This window comes from Geospiza fortis, unplaced genomic scaffold (assembly GCF_000277835.1).
Source record: "Geospiza fortis unplaced genomic scaffold, GeoFor_1.0 scaffold900, whole genome shotgun sequence".
NCBI lineage: Eukaryota > Metazoa > Chordata > Aves > Passeriformes > Thraupidae > Geospiza > Geospiza fortis.
This window is the reverse complement of record NW_005054496.1, coordinates 70,759-96,084: the sequence shown is the minus strand read 5'-3', so window position 1 is coordinate 96,084 and position 25,326 is coordinate 70,759. Positions and strand designations below refer to the sequence as shown.

The window sequence follows — 25,326 nt, the reverse complement described above, 5'->3', positions numbered from 1 at the left end:
TATGAAGCCCTCCACTGGGAAATAGAGAGGGATATTAGTAACACATTTATAAAAGAGCAAGTTACTTCATTCTTATTAGCCAAAGCCATTTATGAAATGTCCTTAACAAGTCCTGACTTTACGATGTGCCACATGCCGTGTGTGAGAGCACTGGGAGATCAGCCTGGTGACACTGACTGGGGCTGCCACAGGACCAGAGGAGCCTGGGAAAACACATTGCTCAAGTGACTGAGATTTACAGAGCTCACATGCATCGTGGTATTAGATAAGGCTCGACCTGCAAGGTGTGTTTTGGCCATGCTTCAAACAGCCTTGGGGTTTCCATTAAAAGCAGCAGCTACAGCTCTGGCAGGGAGAACTGCAGGGGTTAAATCCAGCCTGCCCCATGTCAGGAACGATTTTGGTCCCTGAACACAAATTCAAACCCACCACCTCTGCCAGGCACCGTCAGAATGCAAAGGCAACACCTGAAAACAGTTTATTCTGCCTGGCATGAGAATTGCCCAGCAAAACAAATGAACAAACAAACAAAATAACCCTTCTTTTTTAATATATATAATTTGCACTATCTGGTGAGCAAGTTGCTGTATCACTACATGTCCTGGGTTTAACAACAGCAGCAGTCAAGAGGCAGATGCTTGTCTTAGATATTACTCCTGGTTTTCACTGTCACAGCTCAGATGAGAAATATGCCTAAGTCTGTGTATGACCAGGAGAGACACCCACAGGAAGGATCTTGCTGCCACATATAAAGACAGGGCATTGAAAAACAGAATACAAGAGAAAACCAAGCTGACTGCCTTTATCCACAAAAAATATCATTCACAGTTTTAACACTAAACATGTAAACTAATGTTACTCTTAATATGAACATCACAAACCACAGAAATAATTAAACAGTGAACTATCTTTAGCATATTTGGGGTATTAAAATACTTCAACAATTCAAGAATTCAACTTCAACAATTTAGCTCAAGGCTGAAAATCCTATTTGGGCTATAACATGCTTCTATAAAGACAAGAAAATATCACAGGTAAAGATTTTTGTGATCATTCCTCCTTATCTTTTCATACTCCATGGTCCAAAAGGGAACAAATTTATTCACTGGGTACTGCAAGGTCAAGAGTCTGTAATTCAAGGATTTTTTTCCCCTTGTTTCATGCACTGTATTTTGTTTTCTACTATATTAAGCCAACTCATTAATATTTCAAGACCTGAAGAAAGCTCTCCAAACACACTGGCTGCTCCTAAAGCACACACAGCCATTTTGCTTCAAAAATCAACTACTCCTGAAGACAGCTTTCTTCATTTTACCGCGCTCAGAGATTCACCACATTTCACAACAGACATAAAAGGGCATTAGAGAATGTGCTGCATTAAACCAGGAGTTCTTTGCCCCCAAGAGCTCCATGGTAGCGCCACTTAAAAACTCAAACCTAATCCTGTAAAAGCTGTTCTTAGCATGAAGTGCTGCTGACACACCTATTACAACTACAGATGGACTTTTTTTTGAAGGGTAATGATTTAGTAGGCAAACAAGAAGCCTGTACAGAACTCATTCCCTGGAAGTCTTTATTGCTTGCTCATGACATTTCTTCACGCAGCTGCTTTTCTAGGAAGGATTTGCTGGGTGAGACCCAGCATGAATGGGGTTCTTACACAGTTTTCGAAAGATGCCTTTGTAAAAAGATTAGTTCACATGTGCAATGCAAACTTTGGGTTCAATTTCTTAGCTTTGCCTTAATGAGTTCTTTCTGTGAGGTTTCTTTTTGTTTTTTGAAGAAGAAAAAAAAAATTTCTCACATTCAGGTCACCCCCAAGTGTAACACGGTTACAATCGGCTGCACCACATTCAAGGGAAATTCTCAAACAAAAATATTTTCACTTCACAGGTTTTCCTCAGAACAAGTCACATTAATTTAAATGGACATCAGCTTGAAATAATCATGCTGATGTCTTTGAGTTATAATACTAACATCTATTTGATTTCTATTTCTCTTAAAGCAAGACAAGATCTGGCAAACATTGCTGGTCATCATTACATGCCTTTTTCCTTCTTTTTTCCAATATATCAGAGTGATGCATGTCAAAACTTCAAAAATTGCTCTGAAGAATTATGGAACTTCAGTCAAATCTAGCTGTAAATTTTCTCAAGCTGTTTTTCCAACTCTGTTTTCACATTAAAACCTGATTTTCAGACTTAAAGATTCCTCAAAAAAAGAGAAAGAATATGTGTGTGGGCTGCAAAGTCTGCTTGCTTGGTTTCTCCAAATGCTCAATTTTTGACTAGAAAATTTCAGGCAGCAATTTCAGAATTTAAAAATTCATCTCATAGTGCATAGGGCTCCAATCACATTCTTTTTAAACACCGCTACAACAAAATACTTGTATTAAATTGGTTTTAACTATTTTAAAATAAGCTATGTTGTTGGGTTTTTTTATTGGGGGCAGGGGAAACATTTAAGAAAATTATTCTTTCAAATTTAGAGTTGTTCAAAAAAATATTCCCCAATACTTGCTCTTAAATTGTTCCTTTATCCTTGTGGAAATGTCAATAATTCCTTCCGAGTTAGGAAAAGGCTTGGCACACCTAATAGTCCTTTAAAAAAAAATTAAATTGTGTAATGTTCGCAGAGGGTTGGATAAAGAAATAATCCCAACCTCTTTGCTGACAAATTCCTAAACCATTAAAAATGTAGTGCACATCTTAAAAACATCTCAGGGAGCTCCAGGCAGAGGCTCTGGCAGTGCCTGGAGGCTGAGCAGGACTGAGGCAGGGATGGGAGACGCCTCTGAGCCTGGCTGGGATCTGAGCAGTGATGGGATGGGGAAGGCCCAAGAGGGCCAGCCCCAAGCTGAAAACCGCTGGGCAGGAGCTCTGGCACAGCCCTGGACACCAAGGAGCAAGGGCAGCAGAAATCAGAAATCCTGCTTGAAGCCTCAGCCTCTGCTGAAGAGGATGGCAACCAAGAAAATACTGATTTCTGATTAGGACCTAATAAAGTGACTAGAGAGAAAAACAAGCACAGAAACGTGGTTTTATTCAAGTAAATCTAGTTAAGTCAATAAACTGATATTAGAAGCAAATGTGACAGAGATGTTGTGAAGTGCTCATCACAGAAGCCCTGTGGGATGCAGTCCTGCACAGGCCAGCAGCACTGGCTGCAGAGCCATGGCCATGAGATCCCTGTGCCAAAGGCTGAGCCCTCCACACAAGGAAAGGGCTCTCAAACAGGACAGGACCACAACCAAACCATGCTCCTGCTGCACCCTCCTGCCCAAAAGGAACCCTCTGTAGCCCCAAGAACATTTATTATCACAGGCAAGTGAGCAGTGCTGCTAAAACCTGTGCAGTCAGCTCAGTTGTCTGAAGCTATGCATTCCAGTTCCCACTTCTTGAAGCAGAAAAATATGTTAGCTACATACCCAAGAAAACTTCAAAACTCCTTGAGAAGCAATTTTGAATCAAATCTCTCTCTGCACACAACGGAAGAGGGAAAAGTACTTTTAAGTCAATGATTGTAGCCAGCTTTAAAGAAAGGCTCCAAAATAGTACTCTTGGTGAAATGAAGGACAAGGAATATAAATCAATAAGAGATATTTCAATGCCATGCTTATACATTTCGGTGAGAAAAGAAATTTGTGTTTAAAGACTTGAAAAAATACTTTGATAGCACATTTGATGCGTTTCATCACTGGTTACTTTTTCTACAGCTCTTCTCCCTGGAAATATTTTGAGCTCACGTTTTAACTGCACCCTCAAGAACAAAAAGTTACTTTTACTTTTCCCCTTGAATGTTGTTCTTAGACTTTAAGAGGATGGATTTTCTCTCTCTCATCATAACAAAACTACATCTGCCACATAAGAAGGCAGTGTCTTCTAAGCTTACTTTTACTGTTATTACCATTTCTGAACAGATTTTTGTGTGTTAATTATAGAACTCAATTGTTTGGATAGTCTCTTTTGATGAGCTTTCTGCCCCGCACCATGAACCCCTCTGTTATTGTACAGCTGTTTTTCTTCCAAATGCTCATCAGGGTTTTCTAATTGTCAAGCTGTCCCAGCAACCAGGTCTTTTGACCTAAAAGTCAAAGAAAGGGAGTCACCCTTGTCTCCCCGACATGAATACCCCAGCAGTCCCAGTGGGCCCCTGATACCTACGAGACAATGCTTTTCCAGATCATTGCCACTACAAGCATAATTGGGTTTGGGGTGAAATGAGAAGATTTAAAATAGGATGAATTAATGAGTTTCTTGTAAAATTAAGTCATTCTCCTGGTCCAATCTAATTACGCACTGTAATGCCCCTGAGGGTGATAAATAAAGATCCTTAGAAGCCAAGCGGGGCGGGGGAAGGAAGCTTTCTCTTGAGCATTTCTTAAAAGTCAAGTTGTAGAATGTGATGTGATATACCAAATGCTCTTTCCAAATAACGTCAGATTCCTTTGATGTTCACACTGTAAGATCTTTGCCTCCTGTTAATAATGACTGTACTATTGCTACACATAAAAAGGAGCTCCCCATCTTTAGCTGGTATCTCTGATGAGAAAACCAGTATTTCTACACACTAAGCATGTATTTTCAATGCATGAGTGGCACAAGGAAACACAAAAATCCCACTGGGGAAGAGTCTAGACTGTTTGACTGCAGAGCACTTTTACTCCATGATTGGGTAAAAACTCAGGAAGTTCAAAACAGAAATAAAGGGACCTTGGAACATTAATGTAGTATGATTTGAAATCCAAACTGAGTGTCCAAGCCACTGGACCTGTACATGCAGATACCCTAGGAAGTTAAGCACTATCACCTCCTTTGCAAAGCTGCAGCATAAACCAAGTGGAGAAGCTTTTCACACACCCAACCTAAACAATCATTTAAAAAAAGTTTAAATCTCTTTGGTTATTTTTTTCCCCAGTATAGCTTTCTCAGCTGCAGGTCTGTTGCTAGCACTGTGGTTTGCTGATTTAAAGCTGGGGACTGATCCCATGATGCCAGTCACAGCAAGACTCAAACACCTCTGGCAAATCTTAAGAGTACCTTGCCTGATTGTGCATCCATGGAGACATGATGATCACCTCACTGACAGGTGGCCAGATTTTTATTTGGCTCATGGGAGATTAGAAAGTCAGCTGCCTACCTCAGTTTAAGAAGTGAGGAGCTCGAGTGCTCTTTGGTGGGGACATAAACCACCATCACCATCCAAGGTCTCTCACTGAATCCTCAGAGGGAAAGGGGTGAGGCACTCACTGCTAACTGCAAGGTGCCCATTCCATTGCCACAGCCTGTGAAAGACAGCAGGGAATGGCAGTGCACTGACCTCAGCCAAACCCTGCTGCACCATCAGGCACATCCCATCAGGTCCACCTCGCTTAAATTCCTCTGTGCTCAGTCCTCTCCTGTAACACTTCTCTTTGACAGCCTCTGGTGGACCTGCAGGGCCAGCAGCCAACACTGCGAGTGAAAGCCAAGGCAAAAAGGCATTCAGTACCTCTGCCATGTCCCTGGTCACTAGGTCTCCTCCCCACTGAGCCCTGGGACCGTGTCTTCCTCAGCCTTCCTTATTGTGCCTGCAGGAGCAGGTGTCCTTGGTGTCCTTCATATCCCACACCAGACAAACTCCAGCCAAGCTTTGGCTTTCCCAACACCTCCTCTGCATCCTCAGGCAATGGCTAGACTCCATAATCCTCCTGGGTGCTTTTCCTGTGTGTCTGAGCTGTGCCAAGGGCTCTCTGCCCATCCACCTTGGCCTTCTGCAGCTGCTGTGCATTGCTTGCAGCAGCTTGTCCTTTAAAACCCACCAGCCCATGTGGGCTTCTTCACTGCCCTCCTGATAAAATTCCTGAGCAAGCCAAAATCTTCTAACCTGATTTCCCAGAGCTTTAATTTTTTTTTTTTTAATATACCTGAAATCCAGGGAAACAAACCACAAAAAATTAAGTCTCCAGCTGAGCAAGGGCAGAAGCACAACAGGACTGGACATCTGACACGGCAATCTGTTCAAGAGAGAGCTACAGGCACTAACAAAACTCCCAGGTGTATGACACAAGAACCAGAATGGCCTATTAATCCCTGCCAAGGAGGTCCTGTTCACCTGGGTATCATTTTCTTTGCACAGCCTTCAGAGCCAATTGCCAGATGTTTTTGCCATGCACTTGGGCACTGCACAATCCTCTCTGCAGGGACAGGGTTTGCAGGTTTGGAGTGCCACTCCTAAGCAGCATCACTTCTCCTGTGTTTCACACAGAGAAATATATTGCTTGTCTTCTACAGAAATATTACAAATCAACTTGTACCTCATGCAAAAGAAATATAATTATGCTGAAAATGCAATCATTTGAAAAGCTTAAAACTGCTTCATTGGTCCCCTTTTTCTAAAGAAACTAGATAGTCAAAATCATAAACAAAAAAATTAAATATATATGCAATTAATATATTATGTTAAATAGGTACATTCATTGAAAAGTTAAAAATTAAAAATTAGCATTAATTCTTAAAAATTATTAAGAATTATTCTGAACTTTGCTACATAGCTCATAGTCACAACTGCTAAAAAAACTCTTCTTAAAATATACGAATTTGAAAAATCTCACATTTCTATGTATTAATAATAATAGCTTATCTCTGCAACCCTTTTCTCTGCTACAGCTGTGGTAGGTGGGGGAGTAGATGGGGATAAGCTTGACATTTCTCGCATCATGCTCACTCCTGGTCTTTGACAGCACCCTGATCTCACGTCCGCTCTGTCAACCCCACCAGCACACAGAGCTCCCAGCCCTGCACCAGAGGGGGGAACAGCTGGAAAATCTCATCAAGGAAAATCAGCCCCTGGACAGAACACTTGCTGCATTGGGCTTTTGTCTGAAATAAAAATAAAAATAGAAAGCTAAAAATTCATGGACTAGGTGAAAAAATCTATGACTGAAAATAACCACAAAAAAAAAAAAAAAAAACAAGAAGCCTTTCTCAGCGAGGAGTCAGCACTTTCCAGGAGAAGTGAAAATCCCAACCTGCTCTGCTCTCTACAGGAAGATATTTGCTAGCACTGGCAGTGGCAAGCGAAGCGGCCGACGGCCACCAGCAGGAAGCACTGGGGACACTGCTGTGCCTGCACAGTGGCACAGGGACCTGTCCCCCTGTCCCTTCCTTGCAGGCAGCAGAGCACCGAAAGCACACACAGCTTCACATTTAAGTGCTTTAAGGAAGCAGAATGTGCGGCTGAACTGGGGACTTGGCAGGGCACTGTTTGCATTTTTACTTTTAAAAAGTATTTAAACACTGAACAGATGCCCTGGCAGGATAAAGCGTCTCTGCTCAGGAGCAGCACTGGAGCAGCCGTGTCCTTTTTGGGAGCAGAGAGCACCAGCACTGACCCAAGTGCTAAGGGCATCTAAAACACTGCTCTGAGCCAAGGGCTCTGATGTTCTGCTCTTCAGGGTGCTCACGCTGTCACTCTGCTCTATCACAGACTTCATCTAACTTTGAACGTTTAATCACCTTTCTACAAGCTGTGAGATTTAAGGGATGAGTCAACTAATCAGTTTCAAATAATTACTCAATTAGAAAACCAAGTGGATGGATTCCCTTGAACAGAAGCAGCACAAGGAAAATCATGAAACTGACAGATTTTCACCACAACCTAGGATAATAAGGTGGGGGTTTTTTTATTAAAAAAAAAAAAAAAAAAACAAAACAGAAAATAGCGATTTTTGTTCTTTAGCAACTACATTTTACACCGGAAAAAAAAATCCCTACTGAAGTTTTATGATATACTCCAGTGAAAGCTGATTAATTGGCCTGAATCTCCACATTAACAAGCCCTAATCCTCTTGTCAGGAGACCTGCTTACAAGCTTCTCTCCCCAATGGTGTAAAAGCACTGATGAGAACAGAGATCTGTATCTCAAAAGCACTGTCCAGCCAGCCTGGGATTATCTCTCATCTCCTAAATCTTAACAGCTCCGTAGAAAGGCAATTAAACCTCCAAAGTTAGATAAGCCTGTGATAGAGCACAGCATCAGCTTGAGCACTTTAAAGACAGAAAGGCCCACCACAGAGCTCTGACATTCCTGTTTAAAATGTCTGTTTGCTCCTAACACAAGCATCAGCTCAGGGTCCTGGACTTTGCAAAGATTGTACTTGTAATGTATTATAGAGCACCTAACACGTTATTCCCCGTTATTTTAAAGGTGCTTGTATTTTATACAGGTTATTGAGGCATTGCAAGTTGGCTGAAATAATTATTACATTAATACCCCTTAACAAATTGTCTGTTGTGAAGAATTTGAGGATTGATGCTGCCCTTCAATCCCTTAATGCTGTCTCTTTTGTGCAAGTGGAATTTCACTCCGCAGCAGAACCCGGCATAGCTGCAATGTTTTCTGCTACTGTTTGAACTTGTATCATGAGTGTGATGGAGCCACGTCATGGCAGCAAACTAAAAACTACCGTGTTTTCCTGGGCTTTTTTTATTCTGGCTTTAACTGTGAGCAGCCTGGAACACAATTAAACCTCCTATCTCCAGCACTATAGCAAGATGTCTTAATATGGTTTAATCATCACATCCTCTCTAGATGGCTGTACAACATTATATATAAACAACAAAAAAAGCTATTTTGGTCTCCCCAGAGAATTGCTTGACACAAAGGTTTTGGAAGATGCCTAAATATAGACAGTTCTGGTGAGATCAGGGTCTATGCAAGATAACAACTCTGCACTATTTTTGACTGTTTAACACAGATGCTGGGAACACAATGACTTCAAAAAACCACTGCTTTGGCTCTCCTCAGGCCTAAAGAAAAAAGACAAGGTGCTTACAGAGTGATTTAGTTGGGGAAAAAACCGAGTCCAACTGCTAACTCTGCACTGCCAAGTCCACCGCGAAGCCATGTCCCTAGGTGCCACATCTACACATCTTTTAAATACCTTTGCTTCTGAGAGACTCCCATCAACACCACTGTAAAAAACTATCAAACCTCTACTAAGTAGTACATCAATCAAAATAGTGGCATGCAAATCATGATCCATTAAGTACTTCACACTTGATTACCCATGACACTTCAGAGAGGGTCATACATTGATGAGTTGCTTCTCTCTTCTTTGCCCTTTGCTGTTTGGAGCACATTGAGCACTTTTAGTTCATTACCAATGCAAAATGCAGCACAAAGCTCAACTTCAGCAAGAGGAAAACAGCAGCCCAATTGTTCGTCCTTTTCTCCCTAAATCTGCTCAAGCTGTGTGTTTGTCTGTTCTACACAGATCCCACCTTTTCAGAAGTGTTGGACTTGAGGCACATGCAGCTGCACCCTTGCTTAAACGTGGCACTTGCTACCAAAGAAGTTCTGGAAGAGGAAGACTCAAACCACCCAGGATTTCCCTAGATGCCTTTTTTTCCCCCCCAACTCTCTCCTAGATGTGAAAATCAAGCTGAAGTTTCACATAATGGGCAAGGTTGGTGGAGGTTCTCCACTCCGACCTCTCTGCTCAAGCAGGGTTCTGTAGAGCACATTACTCAAGATTGTGTCCAGACCACTTCTGAGTATCTCCAGGGCAGGAGATTTGCCTCTCACTGGGCTAACCTACAAACCCCCGAACATGCCAGGAGCCATCTGGAAGCTATTCACCCACACTTGTTCTCCCTCACAGCCTGAAGCTCCTCAAAGAGCGGCAATCTCACAGTAACATGGGAGACCAAGACAGGTCTAACTCCTGGCTCTGCCAGAGGCTGAGAACAGTCTGCCTGGCCTGCCTCTGGCATTCATGGACACAACACTGTGTATCACTGTCTTAGAGAGGAAATATCATTCTTTTTCCTCCCAGCTGGTCTGGCCTCACCTTCTGCTCACTAACTTCCAGCTCGCCTCTCTACAGATCATGGGAGATTGCTATTTTATGGATAACCCTCTCACAGGAGTTAATGGCATGAACAAAGCAGCGAGCAGAGGAAGCAGGGCTGCTCCTTTGGGCCCCCTAAATTGAAAAGTGTAACTACACAGACACCCAAAGTTCATGCTTCAATATCCCTGCCTCAGTTTATCCGCTTAGGAAATGGTGATAAGATTCACAATCCATACACCTAAAAGCTGTTGTGAGGTTTAATTAAGCAATAGAGCACTTGGAGATCTCCAGATAACAAGATGCCCATAAAACAAGAGGAGGTGATTATTTCTGATGAAACAAATCATGGCAACAGCCTTACTCAGCAGGGAATACCCAGGGCTGTCTCAGCTCTCCTTTTACAGCCTTGATGGAGGAAGCTTGTAGAGATTGTTTAGCTGCTCTTTTGCATCTCAGGCTTTGGTAGGACATTCAAGAGGATGCAGCAAAATGCCTGCATGGGCCACAGTGTCAGAGATGTGAAATACAGCCCCGATTTAAAAATCAAAGAGCTGGGAATCTTCTCCTGTCAACAAGCCTTCCAACAGAGAAGAATAATTTAGCAAGAACAGCTGAAATCTCCCACCTTAGGGTGATTGGGTGGCTGTGAGGAGAAACGCGTTTTGGCAGTTCCCACATTCTTTTGTCAAACTTCTGTTGTCTGGGAAAGAGCAGAGTGCCAGAAGCCCTTGCAGGTGAATACCTTGGCTGTTTCATGCTCATTTGATTCAGAGCAATAGCGTGTTTATCTAGATGTTTGGAAAGTTATTAATGAGATCAGCAAATCCTTTCTATGTATATATTGTAAATCACCTTCAGCAATGCCGTGTAAGTTATCGAGTCAAGTGAGAACATGCCTATTTATCTGTGATAGTCTTTTATCACCAATAAATAAAAGCAAGACAGGGAATTACCTCAGGAGAAAATAGCTCTGAAGCGGAGTCTGTTAGGTCACCAACAGAAACACCAGCACAGCAGAAGCCCTGTGAAGTTGTGTATCATGACATTCTGAAGGACATGCCCAGGAGTGGCACTGCACCAACCCAGAAGGAGAAGGAGAGCAGCTCTCACTGCTGACCCCATTCAGGTGCATTCAGAATGCTTTCCACCACTCTGGTTCACCAGTACTTGCTCTGCAGAGAGCAGATGTCTCCCCCAAGCCTGCACAGAGTGCCTCTTTTCATCCTCACACATCCCTGCAGAGTGAGGGGAAGGCACTTGATGTACAGAGGCTGGTTTGGAGGACCTGCTGTCACAGCCCCAGCAAGCAAGAGGTTCAGAAAAAGAACAGCCAAAGAGAGACCAGCTTTATGAGTGGCTGCTGGGGGTTCTGGACAAGACAACTCACAATTTGAGCTCGACTCAGTTTTTAAATCCTCTACTAGCCTGAATTCATAAGATGTATGGTATCTTTAAATCAGAGCTCTGCCCATCCATCTTCCAGGTCTCGGCAACCCAGAGATTCACAGCACAGCTGCTGCTCCAGGAGCACAGGATTTGGCCCAGTTTTGCAATAGACATATCACCTGGTAAAACTTTAAAGTAGGGGCTTTTATGGAGGCAGACATTTCATGAATGCTTTAAGAACTCTTCAAGGGTCCTGCAGAAAGTCTCCCTTTTGATGAGAGGGTAAATTAAATAAAGTCCTGGGGGAAAGAAGCCAGTGTCAGGCATGACCAAAAATAGCTGCGATAGGTCTCTCCTGTCCCAGCTTAGCATTTGCCAGGCAGCTCCAGGGAGGCTCTCAGCAGACACACCAGTGAGCAGCAGAAATGATGAATTACAAGAGGATGGCAGGGCCCTCTGACTTGCTCCAGGGGAAGCATCTGGAGTGTGAATCCACCTGTACCAGAGCAAAGCCACCGTGGCTGGAAGCCTGCACGGTGGAGGTGCCTGTTGCTCCTGTGGGAATGGAGCTCACACTCTGGGCACACAGGAGCCACAAACCATGGCATGATAACACAGTCTCAAGACCAGCTCCAGCATGAGGAATGAGCCCACAGCTGAGCCAACTGCTAAAGCAAATGAAGACTTCTCAGGTGACTGGATTAATGTCAGCTAGTGCTCATGAGGAGTTTTATTCCCTCTCTCCATACAGATCCCAGGATGCCAACCCCATCCCCAGTGGGGCTTTGTCAGGTTGCCCCGAGCCTCCTGCAGCCCTGGTCACCAGAGCAGGTTCCCAGAGGGCACACACAGTCCCCAGGCTGGGATCCAGGTCAGGACACAGCCCAGCCCACAGAGCCTTCATGCCAGCAATGGTGACACACAAGAAGGAAAACTTCCCTTCAAATTCCTGCTAGATGTCATACAGCTGCTAATTAGGAGAAAGTGACAAAACAAACACAGTTTTGCTTCTTAATCTGGAAAAGCATCTGTCTCCAGCAAAACTACTGGCAAATAAACTCCACAGTAACATTCCATTTCGGCTTGCAGGCCCCCATGGTTGACACGATAGAGCTATTTATTCAAATATCTACACAAAAATTAATGCAAGATAATAAAGAAATTAATTGTGGTAACCATGGAGCTATTTAGAAATGGCCAAAAGCACCATTGACTTCAGTCCAGGCCACAAAAATTTACTGCAGCCGAGAGAAGTGGTGGCAAGGCTGGCGCGTGACTCACGCCCGGCCCGATCAGCCCGCACTCTTCCTGCTGCGATAAGCTATCAGCTCCTATGAGCACCACCTTATCTACTCTCACTAAACCATATCAACGCTTAATTTTGCCTCAACAATTAACAAAATGCTATCACCGACATCCCAACTGTATCTAAGATAGCTTAGGAGAGCGAGGTTTCAAAATGCTCTTGACATGGTGATCTTACAGAAATTGAGTAAATTTGCTTGGGTATGCAGGACAATCTGTTTTCAGAATATATTTCTCATTTTTCAGGAGATACCAAAGTCACACAGAGTAACTTCCACTCCCACCTTCAGCCAAGACAGAAGACCTGAGGCAGAAATGGATATTTTTTTCCCTTTTTGTCTCTGCCTCCGCCAACTACCAGTAGGGTCTTCCCAAAATAGAAATACCTTAGAAAATTTCATTGTCTTCCTGGCGTTCCTCTGACTATCAAGTTTCATACAGAGAGGCACCTTACACCTACAGATAGACAATCCTCTAGAGCAGCCCCAGCATCCACCTATGGCCACCACAGCCTTTTTCCCTCTGCCCACCCCACAGAAGGGTTACTTGCACTCTGCTTTTAACCACCAAAACAGAGTTCCCAGAAGATTTGTTAGGTTGCTCCAGCAAGGAGTCCTCCACGGACCACCATCTGCTTGAATTTGCAAGCACTTCGTCACTCGTTTACCAAAATTTTTATTAGACTATTAAAAAAGGAGAGCCTTTACCTTCAAAAACTAATGCTCAGCTCAGCATAGCAGTTTTCCATGTTCCTCACTTGTAATTACTTAGCGCTTTCTCTTGCATGCATTCATTAAGAAATATAAATTTAAATAAACAAACCCCAGATTTTCTAGCAGAACCAAACCATTAAATTTGTACATAATCAAAACTCGAGGCAGTTAAGCAGAACAGGAGGAAATGTGCTGGCTGCAATGATTTAGTTATGGCGTGTCTGATGTGCCAAGTTTATTTTCTAGACATAATTTTCCTATGTGGAGGTGCAGCCAAACAGCAGCCACTAATGGATCAGTAAATCTGCACTGTGCCAGGCAGAGCCCCAAATACATGAGATCAGCAACCAACTGGGGGAAGAGAGGATTTTTGCTATGTTTTATTCTAATGCATTTGCTTAGGTTTTGTGAATGAGACACTTAGGGCTATTTTGGCAGTTGTACCCACCCCATCATGGGAGATAAGCAATCTTTTATAAGATCCCTATGAATCACTTTTTCCAACATTAAGTGGATTTTGGTATTGCAAACACTTAGTGACTTTATTCAGGCATGCACCAAAGAAGCCAAGGCCAAAAGGCAGAGCAGCTGCTCTGGGATATTAAAAGGTTTCCCAGAAATGCTGTCAAGGAGCAGCCTCAGCATCCAGACACCTCAGTGGTTACCTGAACACTCACAGAGAGCTGCTGCTGACTCATAACCCAATTGCACTGGAAATTCTGCAATTGGGGAGCACAGGGCTGCCTCACAGCTCCTCCGCCTTGTTACGCACACAGAGCCCATGACAAAGAGCATTTGCAATTCAGAGCACTCACAGATTCAAGGGCAAAGTTTCCAAGTTTCAGGAATTCACCCTAAGTGCAAAGTCTAAAGCGCGGGTACCAACAGATTGATTTTTTAGCGTCTACCTGAAGAAAGCAAAGATGAAGGCTATCATTAATTCAGCTTCTTGAGGGGGACTTCCCTGTCAGTGTGTGTTAGAGACTCGTTAAACAAACTGTTCTGCAGTAAATCACATGGAAACGTGAACTCAGCAAATGCCAGAGGCAATGGCAGGCGGATATGAATGACAATCAGAAAGGTGTGTCCGGATGCTTGAGGTATGAGCCATGATGAAGTGCTCGTGAAATTTCACCTGCCCACACTGGGACAAGAGGTTGTGGCCTTCAAAAAAGGAAAAAGAAAAAAAAACGAGGGGAAAAAAAAAAAAAGCACTTGATGCGCTAATTAGAAAGTAACTCTGTGTCTGAACAGACATCCAAATATTCCAGCCTCAGCAGGGAATAAAACCTAGAGATTGTGGGAATAAGTCTGAATCAGACCTCACTAAATGGTCATGGAAAGGTTGGAGGAAGACAGTGCAAGCCAACAGTTACTGCAAGCACCTCTTTAGAGGGAAGAATGAATTTTTTTCACATAATCATTCATTTGTACTCATGGGCTTCTAAACTGGATTTAGCAGACCTCTGTTCATCTTCTCTGAGCTGCTTTTGATTCTTAGAAAACACACGGAGCTGATAACAATCCTTGCAGATTTTGAGAAAGAAAAGCAGACAGACACATACCTTAGCTGATTAAATGTTGAACATTAACATCCATTACCATCACCAGCAGCTAGAGATAACTAACAAAGAGGAACATGAAATCACATTACTGCATTCAGCAAACCTTCAGAAAATGCTACTTTTCACAGTCAAAAATAGCATACCTTACCAGCCCAGATTTCATCAGCCCATTCTGTCAGCAGTAAAAGCTGTTTTCTAGGCCAGGCATTTTCCATTAATGCAATCTGATTTGCCATTGCATTTTGAGAAAGCTAAGGTGAACGTGTGATACTGAGAGAGGATGGTCGGTAATCCTGAAATGAAAGCCTGAAACTCCTCATGTAAGGCAAGGTCAAAGAACAGCTGCCCATGGAAACCCCTGCACAGAGAGACTTGCAAACCACATTCTCACTGGTATTCCCAGGAGCTCTGTACTATGGGTATTTTAAATAAACAGCAACATACATCTCAACAAATGATTTAAAAAATGTGAAGGTAATGACTTCTCATATGGCTTTACTACCGCTTGCACTTAGAAATATGTCACGTGGGTAGTTTTATCTCCCCCATTAGTTGATATTTAAGAAGTTCTGATTATTACTCACACTGTTCGGAGTGTTATATCTGTTCCTAGCAACTGAGAGAGGAAAACAAGCCAAAATAAAACACAGTGGTATTTTTGAAGCCACAATGTAATAGCCACATGGGATAAAATCCTGCCTGCATGTTTCTAAGAACTGTGGTACCATGGAGAATTAGTGATGAAAGAGCTGGTGGAAGTTTGTGATAAAGACATCTACCTCTCATAAGCTACAAGCAAACTAAACAAAAATTAACAAGCTCCATAAAGCAATTAAAATCCAAAGTGTAAAGTAGATGTAATGACTCAACAGCCTGATCACTGCTCTCATAAAACCGCCCTCATAATGCATGGCCTGAGTCTCCTCACCCTGATATCACCATAAAATTAAACAGCAAATTGAAATTCTCATCCCCTGTCAGTGGGGTTTCACAGATAGAAAAGTTGTAAGGCAGGAGAAGCAGGGCCAAGGGCCATGCACAGAGAAGCCTCACAAGAAAGCAGATCTGTGCACCACAGGATGCCTGAGTTTGGCTTGCCAGAGGCCAGCTATCAGCACTGCACTCCCTGCACGCTGTGTGCTGCTCTATCAGTCCCACCCTCCCCAGACAATTAAGTGGGCACTGTCACTCATCCTAGAGGCAAAGCACATCCCTCCTGGCAGTGAGAAAAAGCCTGGAATGATTCTTCAGTGGGTTAAAAAAAAAAAATAAATTAAACTAACCAAGCAATTCCCACCCCAAACTGCAGAAGGGAACAAACATCATGTAAACCCCTAATTTCTGCATTTTAAACCTATCTCATTACTGGGTGGACAACCTTCCTCTTTGCATCCTGCCCTCTGCACTGCCAATAGAATACTGCTTACAACTTGATGTGATTCAGCCTTAAGAGAGCACTCTCATTCTAGACTTGCACCCAGCTGAAAAGTTTCAAACATGCTGTAAGACTCAATACAATAAAACAACTGTCCTTGGTTCCCCAGATAACAAGGCTTTTTTAGTGTTTCAAATAACCAATACACATTCCATGCATATTTAAACACATCTTTGTATTATTTCTTTATAAAGACAACTTTGGTCCTCACAAAAGAGGCTGTTCATGGTCTTAGGTAATGCAGAGTACATTAATTGGGCAATACCTCACACTTATTTTGGAATGCTAATTCGGACAGAGCCCAGCTCTCACTGCACCCACTGTCACTTGCTGACTCTTTAGAGGGGTGGCAGTGAATCAGGAACACAACAGCACATTTGTGAGGTGAATTTCAAGCATGCTTGGGCATCACAGTATGGCTTGAGCAGTGCCCCTGAACCACCAAAGCTGATGGCTTGAGATTTAACCACCCAGTTTTAGATGGTAGATGCCATCAGCAGTTTGGGATCAGCTTTTAACTTTGGATGGAGTAAGAGAGTTCAAAAATTAACTAGATAGCCCCTGCCACTATCTCTCACCAAGGCTCTGCCAGGAATGAAGCAACTCTCAGTCCCTGCTTATGCAGCTCATATCAAAGTTAACCCTCAAATTCATGACATTAAAGAATCCATGCTACATAATAATTTGGGGCACCACCTGCCTGCAGAAAATACAAGCAGCATGTTTAAGCAAATGGAACAGCCCATGAAGCACAAACCTCCCCAGCTTGGGATGGAGCCGAGGAGCTCCAAGCAATGAGGATTTGCATAGATGCCACTGCACCCCTCCCTCCTGAAGCCATTCCTGAGGCTGTGCCCTGAGGAAGGCTGAGGAGGGAAAGTGGAGCCTGGCTGGGGCACCACCCTGCAGCACAGGGAACTGGAGGCATCAGAGCGGTGCCCTCTGAAGCTGGGGATTGCTCAAGGAGCTCCAGGATGGAATGGGGCAGCCCCAGGCTGCTTCTGCAGTGAGCAGGCTGGTCCTGGCTCCCCAGGGCCACAGAGCTGCTGAGCCCTCCGTGCCTGCCCTGGGGACTGCAGGGGCTGACTCAGCAAGGCTTGGGTGCTTCGGGCTGAGAGCAGCCCGTGGGAAAGGCTTGGCTTAAAGCACCTCCAGATCTACTCTTTAGCAAAGCCTGGTCCATAGCCCCACTCCTTCCCATCAGTATTACTGCACCAGAACCAGTGTTAGTCAAACCCTTGCTATCCTCAGCAGTTTCAGTACATCAGTTTGCCACAGTTACTTTGTCCCATCAAAGCCACCAGTGACATACTGTGACTTGTAATGCTGCCTCCCTTGATGCTTCCTTAGGGCACCCTTATATGGCCTTTCCTCTTTCTCAAAATGAGACTTGGCTAAATCCATGCAAAATTAAACACAGAGGACCAGAAAGACCCTTCTTTCCTTTAAAGACTTTCCACTAAGAAGTATTTTTGGCAACTGGTGTTTTTTATGAGCTGGGTAATCACCTACAATTCTACAAAAGACCCCGTGTAGGTTTTGATTGTTTATGTGCTTCTTTCTTACACAGAAAGATGCAGTGAAACAGAGAGAAGGTCCCACAGCCAAGCCCTGCTGTGAGCACCATCCCTGCAGCTCAGGTGAGGGCTCTGGGCACTGCTCAGCTGACACATCCTTTCTCTCTGCCAGGCAAACATCACTGTTGACCCCAGCCCTTAATTTCCTGCTACTCCCTCCCTGTTGCAATGGCATTCCCAGCAAGAGCTTTAAACAACAGCCTGGGGTACAAAGAGAGTGACTAACTCTCCACATTTCCAGTCACACACGGTCATCTCCCAACAGCAACAGCACTGACAAGCCCTTCCTGCAATACCCTATTTAGCAGACTTTTTTTTTTATCTGTGGAAAGATGCTGGTAATCATATCTTAGAGCAATTAGAAACACAAATTGTTTTTGCCCTTTCTCCTGGCAGGCTCTGGCTGGCGGTGCCCTTGAAGAGCAGCCAGGACAGGTAGGGCCAGCTGCTGCAGGGAGCAGGAGGGGCTGAGCCCCGGGGCCAGAGCTCAGCTCAGCCTGCTGGGCTTAGCAGGACTGCTCTGCAAAGCAGGGCTCAGGCACAAAGGGCTGGCCCAGGACCAGATGAAACCAAGCAAGAAAGGATGACTTTGAAATGGGGAAGAGCATCCCAGTGGCCAGGGCAGGTGACAAGCCACAGTGAGAAGATGCTGCCCTCATTAGGGCTCAGTGTTTTTCAGACAAGGTTCACTGGACAGCAAAGCACCCACCTCACATGAGAAAGTGAGCTCCTGATAAAAGGTAAACAGGGGCACTCTAAACTTGTCATATTTTATTGCATTGGTATTGCACTCACCCACGAGAACACTACAATGGTCTTTATGACTCTAAGACACTTCAGAATGTTTACACTAAAATCAGCATGAGCCCTCAGCTAGAAAATACACTTCCAATTTTATTAAAAACTAGAAACCCAGTGATTTGCTCACATTCACATAATTCAAAGGAACAGGCCTTCTCTGGCACTTTCCTAAGCTCAGGAGTTTATACTAGCAAACAAAATTAGTGTTGTAGGTTGAAGCTACTCTTTGATCTGCTAAATAAATCCATAGTAAATTCAGGTTCAATTACAGTATTCAAATTTATGACATCCACAGTGCTTTGTGAAGTTAGTGACAAATGCCAGTTTCATATAGAAAACATGTATTAACGTGCACAAGCCACAAAAAAAGGAAAAATCAATTGGCTCTATACAGATGTATCAAAATGTACTTTGACAGTTTTATACAGTCTTTTACATGCATTTGTCAATACCTTTGACTGCAGCTGTAGATACTGTGAACAACTCACTGTTACAAAGAAATTTTTAGTTTGATACACAGAAAAGTAAAATTTGCTTTACTGATACACCTACATGCATATTCACCAATGCAGTCATTGTTACTGCCAAAATTTCATTTGCATGCAAAATACCTCTGGTGCAAATTACCAATAACATAAGGGAGCCCATGAAATGTTAAAGACTTCAAAGGATGAGAGAAAAACTATTTGCATTTTGGGCCTGATCCAAAGCACATAAAAGTCAAGAGGAATCTTTCCATTGGCCGCAACAGATGTTCTGACTTGAGGAAGTTTTGATGCAAGTCATTGACATAACAGCAGACCAGCAGGACCACAAAATCCACCTTCTAAAGAAACCGAAAGCTAACTTTGCTAAATACTGGTTTACTGCATGGCAGTTGTCCCTCAGTTTCTCCCAGGACAATCTCTGCTGCCTCTCCTGCTGTCCACAGCGCATCTTTGTTTGATTGCACTTTCATTCAGCTTTTACACCTACACTTTTCTCTCTCTTGTTCATGGCTTTTTATTTCTTTCTTTCTTTCTCTGTAGATACATAACTTCATAATAGTGTTGTTTAATTCCACAGAAGTGACTTATGAAACAAGTATCTAGGCAGGACAATACAAAAACTGTCAAAATATGTTGTGATAGATCACTGCCTATAGAGCATCAACTGCCATCAGTCCTTGAAAAACAGCTAGTGGGTCTCATAAAAGAGGTAAGCTGCTAGCTGCTCTCATCTCTTTGGGGATAATCAGCTTAATCAATGTTGCTTCAGCAACCTCTGTTCTATTCCATCAATGTTTTAGGTGCAACTTTTCATATGGCATGAATGTCATAATGGCTCCTACTCCAGGGCAGGAAAAAACCTGCTCACAGAAAGGACAGGAAACACAGCATGGAAAATGAAAACAAGAGATTGGACTTGCAACAGTGCAAGTACCAGGTAGATAAATAATAGCATGTTTATTTACATAAACTTGAATGATTTATTCCTTTTAGGAAGAAACATTTTTCCTAGCATAACCCAAAAAAGAAATTAACTAGTAAAAAGAGCGTTTCTCTACCACAAACATTAGCAAATGCTATATCTATTCTATGTGTGTCACCAGTAAGCAAAAACAAACCCCTACAATAAAACAAAACAAACAAAACCAAAACAAAATCAACAAAACCAAAACAACCACCAAAAAGCCCAAACAAAGAAAAGTACTAGGACATAATGCACATTTTTCTGCCTCTCTATACTTCAAAATCATAAGCACTCCTCACATTTCACCGTAAAAGGTTTTATTTCTTGGTTCCTGCAGCTCAGGTAATGATATCGTAACTCAAAGCTGGTGCAAGGCTCACTATAGCTCTGACCTCGTAAACAATTTTAATATCCCTTCTCCACATCCTAACAGATATAGGACTGCACTGAGCAGACAATATCTCCTCAGCAGTTACTTGTTTATTCAACTTGTAAGTGAGCACATGTGCTGCACATTAAAACCAACCTGGATGCAAAGAGAAGGCTTCCTTTGCCAGAAGGGGAGCATCCTTCAACAGGCTGAGATACATCTGCCAAGTATCCCACAGGAGGGAATGCAAAATTAAGCCAAAATCCAGGACAGAGCCACAAAGCAAGGAGTGTAGCAGCATTTCTGCTGCGCACATCTACTCTGGGCTCTTCTGAGTGCCCAGGAGGCTCCAGAGTGAGGAGAGCAGAGCAAGGAGCCAGGCAGCAGCAGCACCTCTGCTCCTCTTTCCAGGTGAGCCAGGCAGAGCTCTTCATGGCTACTCCACCGCATCCCTGATATTCTCTATCATGACTACAGCTCAGATGCTCAGAGGGGATAGTAAGGCCAGGAAAATGAAGCTGTGAATCTCTTATGTAGGGCCATGATTCACTGGAAAACCTAGGGCTTGTCCAGGATCCCTCTGGCTCCATGAAGGACTGGAACAAACAGAGAGGGTTATCCAAGACACCTCAAGAAGGTTCTGTTTAGCTGGAAGCAGCTGGTTAAACTGGAAAGCTGAACAGCAGAGCAAGAGCTCTAGTAGCCAAGAGACCTCTTCAGACTGAAAAAGTTTCTCTTGAAGGAAAGAAGGAAGGAGACAGTACGATCAAATCTCGCTTTCTAGGTCAGACCTCAAGAGCTGCTTTTCACCTGTAAGACAGTGGTGACCCCATAACAACTGTACAAGAGCACTTTCCACAAGAGACACAGGTAGAGGTGATCCCAGTCAGCCTACTCCCAGCCCCACAGAGGATAAGGTGTAGCTAAACCATGCTACTGGACGGCTAACTTACTCTGAAAATCCTCAGATACTGAGATTCCCCCACATTCCTGGACAATCTGCACTGGCACTACAGATCTCAGTAATTTAATTTTTTCCCCCTTTTGTCTAGCCTAATCTTTTGGCTTTGCAATTTAAACCCATTTTTTCTTGCCCTGTTTATCAGCTCCATCTTTACAGCCAAATTCTGTGCACCTCTGGTTAAAGAATAAAGGCGAGAGACATTCCGAGATATCTTCAATTTTAAGCAATTCCAACCTTTGAACTACTAAAAGTGAACTGGACAGTAAGCCCTACCATAGGCAGAAGGGATGCCTTAGTCTCTTAAGCCTGCTTAAGAGCTACAAATCCATCAATCAAGCTCTGGACTACTTAGAAAGCCAATGCGTAGTGTTTCAATTATTTCCTTCTGGAGTAAGGCCAAAATAAGCTTGTTGATGTGAATAGGTAAAACAGAATCTATTACTTTCTGAAAAATCTCTTTGAGAAGTGCTCTCAAAAATTTATCTCCCCTTACCTTACCAGGAGGACTTATTTGCTATTGAAAACCTGCCTGTAAGCCTTATGATGCTGAACTCAGTGCAATAAACATTTGATTTTGAGAAACCACAGACAGACTGATTGAAGATATAGAAACTGGGACCTAATACAGAAAGAAGGCACATGTCAAATCAGCACTGGGCCATCTCAATAGGACCTCTATAAAGCATCAGTAATGATTTATAAACTTGAATTTATGCCATACTTGTGGCTCTTCTGAAGGTTTCTACATTAAAAAACAGAAAGAAGAAAATACCTGGCAGAGGACAGGGGCTATTTTCCAAAAATAGTAATGAGGTCTAACTTTCTATTTCATTGGCACAACTCATCCATAGCCTCACTATCTGGCTGACAACTTCCCTGGACTAAATCAATCAGAGCAGTGGCACCAAGCAGGGCCAAGTCCCCACACTGTGGAAATATTCCTTGGAAACATTAAGAGCCTTTTTCAAATTCCTGCCAACACTCTGGCAGGGGAGAGGAGGAGCTTTCATCCTTTTAATCATAAAGAGTTGTAGGTAAATTGTCAGAGTAGCACACCTCCACATACACTTAATATTTTTTTATAATGGGCAAATTCTGCCCTCTTCTATACTCTGACAACCCCTACTAGCTCTGAGTGACATAGATATAGTATTTGACCTAATTGCATTTTAAAGCCCAACTAAGGTTCTTGCACTCTAAGCTGAGACAGACAACTTTTTTCCTCCCCACAAGTCCCTGTGACACAATACTTCTGACACATTGCAAATTTCTGAAGCATTATTCCTTGCAAACAAGTATCTTCCTTGTTATTTAGCCAGGCTGAAGGGCAGTTCACTGTCATTTATGGCACAGGCACAGAAAGGAGTGAATAGCAATTACTCAGCATTTGTTAAAGGGAAGGCCTCACCTTTAATAATTGCACAGTCACATTTCTTTCCACAGGGTCAACCAGAACTCCGGAAAGGAGACTTGCTGATTGACACAAATATGTTTGTATTTCAAAGGGCAAACTACAAAGTCAAATAAAAGGCAATGTTTGCACAAGAGTTAACTTTGTCATTCGGCATTCTCAAAGAGCTCAACAATCCCACGGAAAAATGTCTCTCCTTTGCTACACTACATTTTTGACTCAAACTTTAATACAGGTGTATAGAGAGGTCAAATTAGCATTACTGCAAAAGGCTGGCTAAACACACAGCCACAATAAAGAGGAGTTAGTGGCACCCTTTAAAGAAGCAGAGGAATATAGTAGGCAGAACTTCTTCCCCCATATCCCCACGGTGAGCTGGGAGCTGCTAAAAGCTCAGCACAAGTTAGAGCAGCAGGGTCCTCTGATTGCACAAATGGACAAACCAATGCCCAACCAAACAGGAAAGAGGGTGGAGATCTCCATTTGCACGCTCTCATACCCCAATTACAAATCATCTTGAATAAAAACACTGCACAGTCACCGCCTCAGAGCAGCCTAATGGGAAGGAGATGAGATAATAAGGCCACATACTGCTCTCAGGACTGCTCCACTCCTGTTCAGACAAGGGCAGGTCCCTGCAGTGCTGGACCAGCCCACAGTGCATCTCCACCAGTCTCTGTCCCAGCCAGGGCTGCTCCTCCAAGGTGGACAAGGGCTCCTGCCCCTCTCTGGAGCCGGCCAGCCGCCCTCCTTGGCAGAGCTGTGGCCACGCTCCTTCCCCTTCTGCTGCTGTGACTGGAGGTGGATTTTGCTCTCTCTTCTCTCTCAAATTAAAGAATTTAAAGCTACAAATGGGTGCTTTCACAGTGCCCACAACCCTTTGAGCTCACTTTCCCAAGCTATTGGGTGTGTTGAATTCAAGGTTACCAAGTGCATTAATTCTGGGCACATTAAAACTGGGCACCAAGAGCACGTCTTCAAAGAGCCACTGAGAACCTTAAGGTGAACCAACTAAATGGATAAAGGATCTGCACTGGGGTAGATTCAGATGAAAAGGATGGAAACAGTCTTGCAGGTAATTAGTGATGCACCTTCAGTTATATACGCTGACTTCACCCCTTCAGCTGATAGCTTTCAACTTTCTTCCCCACGTAGAGAGGCCTTTGAACCTCAAAGCATGACAAAACTCTACATTATCAGCCACATCTGTAGGCATGTGTGCTGCACTAGCACCCATTGAAACGTCATGTCCAGCCTAAATACTTGGATCCAGTATTTTCACCTTGCATGGATTTTTGGAAGTAGTCCAAATTTGGGCCAGCCTGACAGAACAGCACCTGGGAGTAGCAGAGGGAATGGGAACGTGCCATGGGAATGACTTCAGCAACAAACCACAAAAAAAGTTCTTTCACATTAAGTGTAACTATTGCTACTCTAAGATTAAATATTACCTGGAAATTACACTCATTAACTGCAGAGTCCTTGATTAATGAGCAGGTAGAGTGCACACAGGGACCTGGTCCTGATTTCAGCTGTCTTATTAGCTCTGCCCTGGACACTACTGATCACCACAAAAATAAATGAGGACATCCAAGAACTAATTATGAGTGGACAAAATGTGTCAACCTAATAACTGTGCTAGGGTACTTCAGAGATTAAGGGAAGGCTGGCAGATGTGCAAGAAGCAAATACTGAAGCCACTAAAAAGAAACAGCAAGAGAACTCCGCTGTCTTCTGGTACCTCTGGTGAGTGAAACCGCAGGATGCCTCTCAAGAAATAGTCTCCATTTCAGAACAGCTCCAGAGCCATTTGGATTACTGCAACAATCTGTTTGTTGTTTTAACAGTGGTGGACAGAGAAGGAGCCCCTAGTGCTGCCCCACTCCCAGGGCATGGGGCTGTGTCTCCTCAAGGAACAGGCCTGCACTCTGCCAAGGCCCAGGGAGGGAGGTGAGCAGGAGTCTGGGAGAGAAAGCCAAGGGCAGAAGGGAGCAGCCCACACCAGCTCCAGAGGGTGCCCTGCAGGTGTGAGGGCTGCACACAGGCTGGGGCTCACACGGGGAAGCCAGAACCACCTTCTGCAGCTTGTTGGCAAACACAGCTGCATCTGAGCATCTCCTGCTACACTTCTCCAGCAGCCACGGCCTCCAAACATTGCTGTGAAACAGTAGGGACTGCCCACACTCCCTCTTTTTAATTGGTGTTTACTTGTCTCTTCAAAAAGCCCAAAGAAATCTTCTACACACAGCAGCTAAGTACAACAAAACTCAAGCATCAGGAGTTCAGCCAACTTGTGCCCCACGATTGATCTCCTATTTCTCCCTCCTATTTCTCCCTCCACTTTCCTTCTAATCCTGTTTATAATTACACAATCTGTCTGATCTTCCCAAAGCTATCAATTCCCTCAAATCCATTTTCAAATCACCATCCTTGAAAGAGCCTGGGCACCAGATCAAGCAGTCTGAGCCTGACACAACCCACGCCGCTATTGACGGCTCCCCTGAAATGCCGG

General features: G+C 43.6%; 1 protein-coding gene across 1 annotated transcript in view; it reads right to left on the bottom strand.

Annotated features, from left to right (window-relative positions):
• EPHA4 (EPH receptor A4) overlaps positions 1-25,326 on the bottom strand; it is a 103,755-nt gene that overhangs the window by 64,763 nt on the left and 13,666 nt on the right. The gene's annotated exons all lie outside the window — the stretch shown is intronic.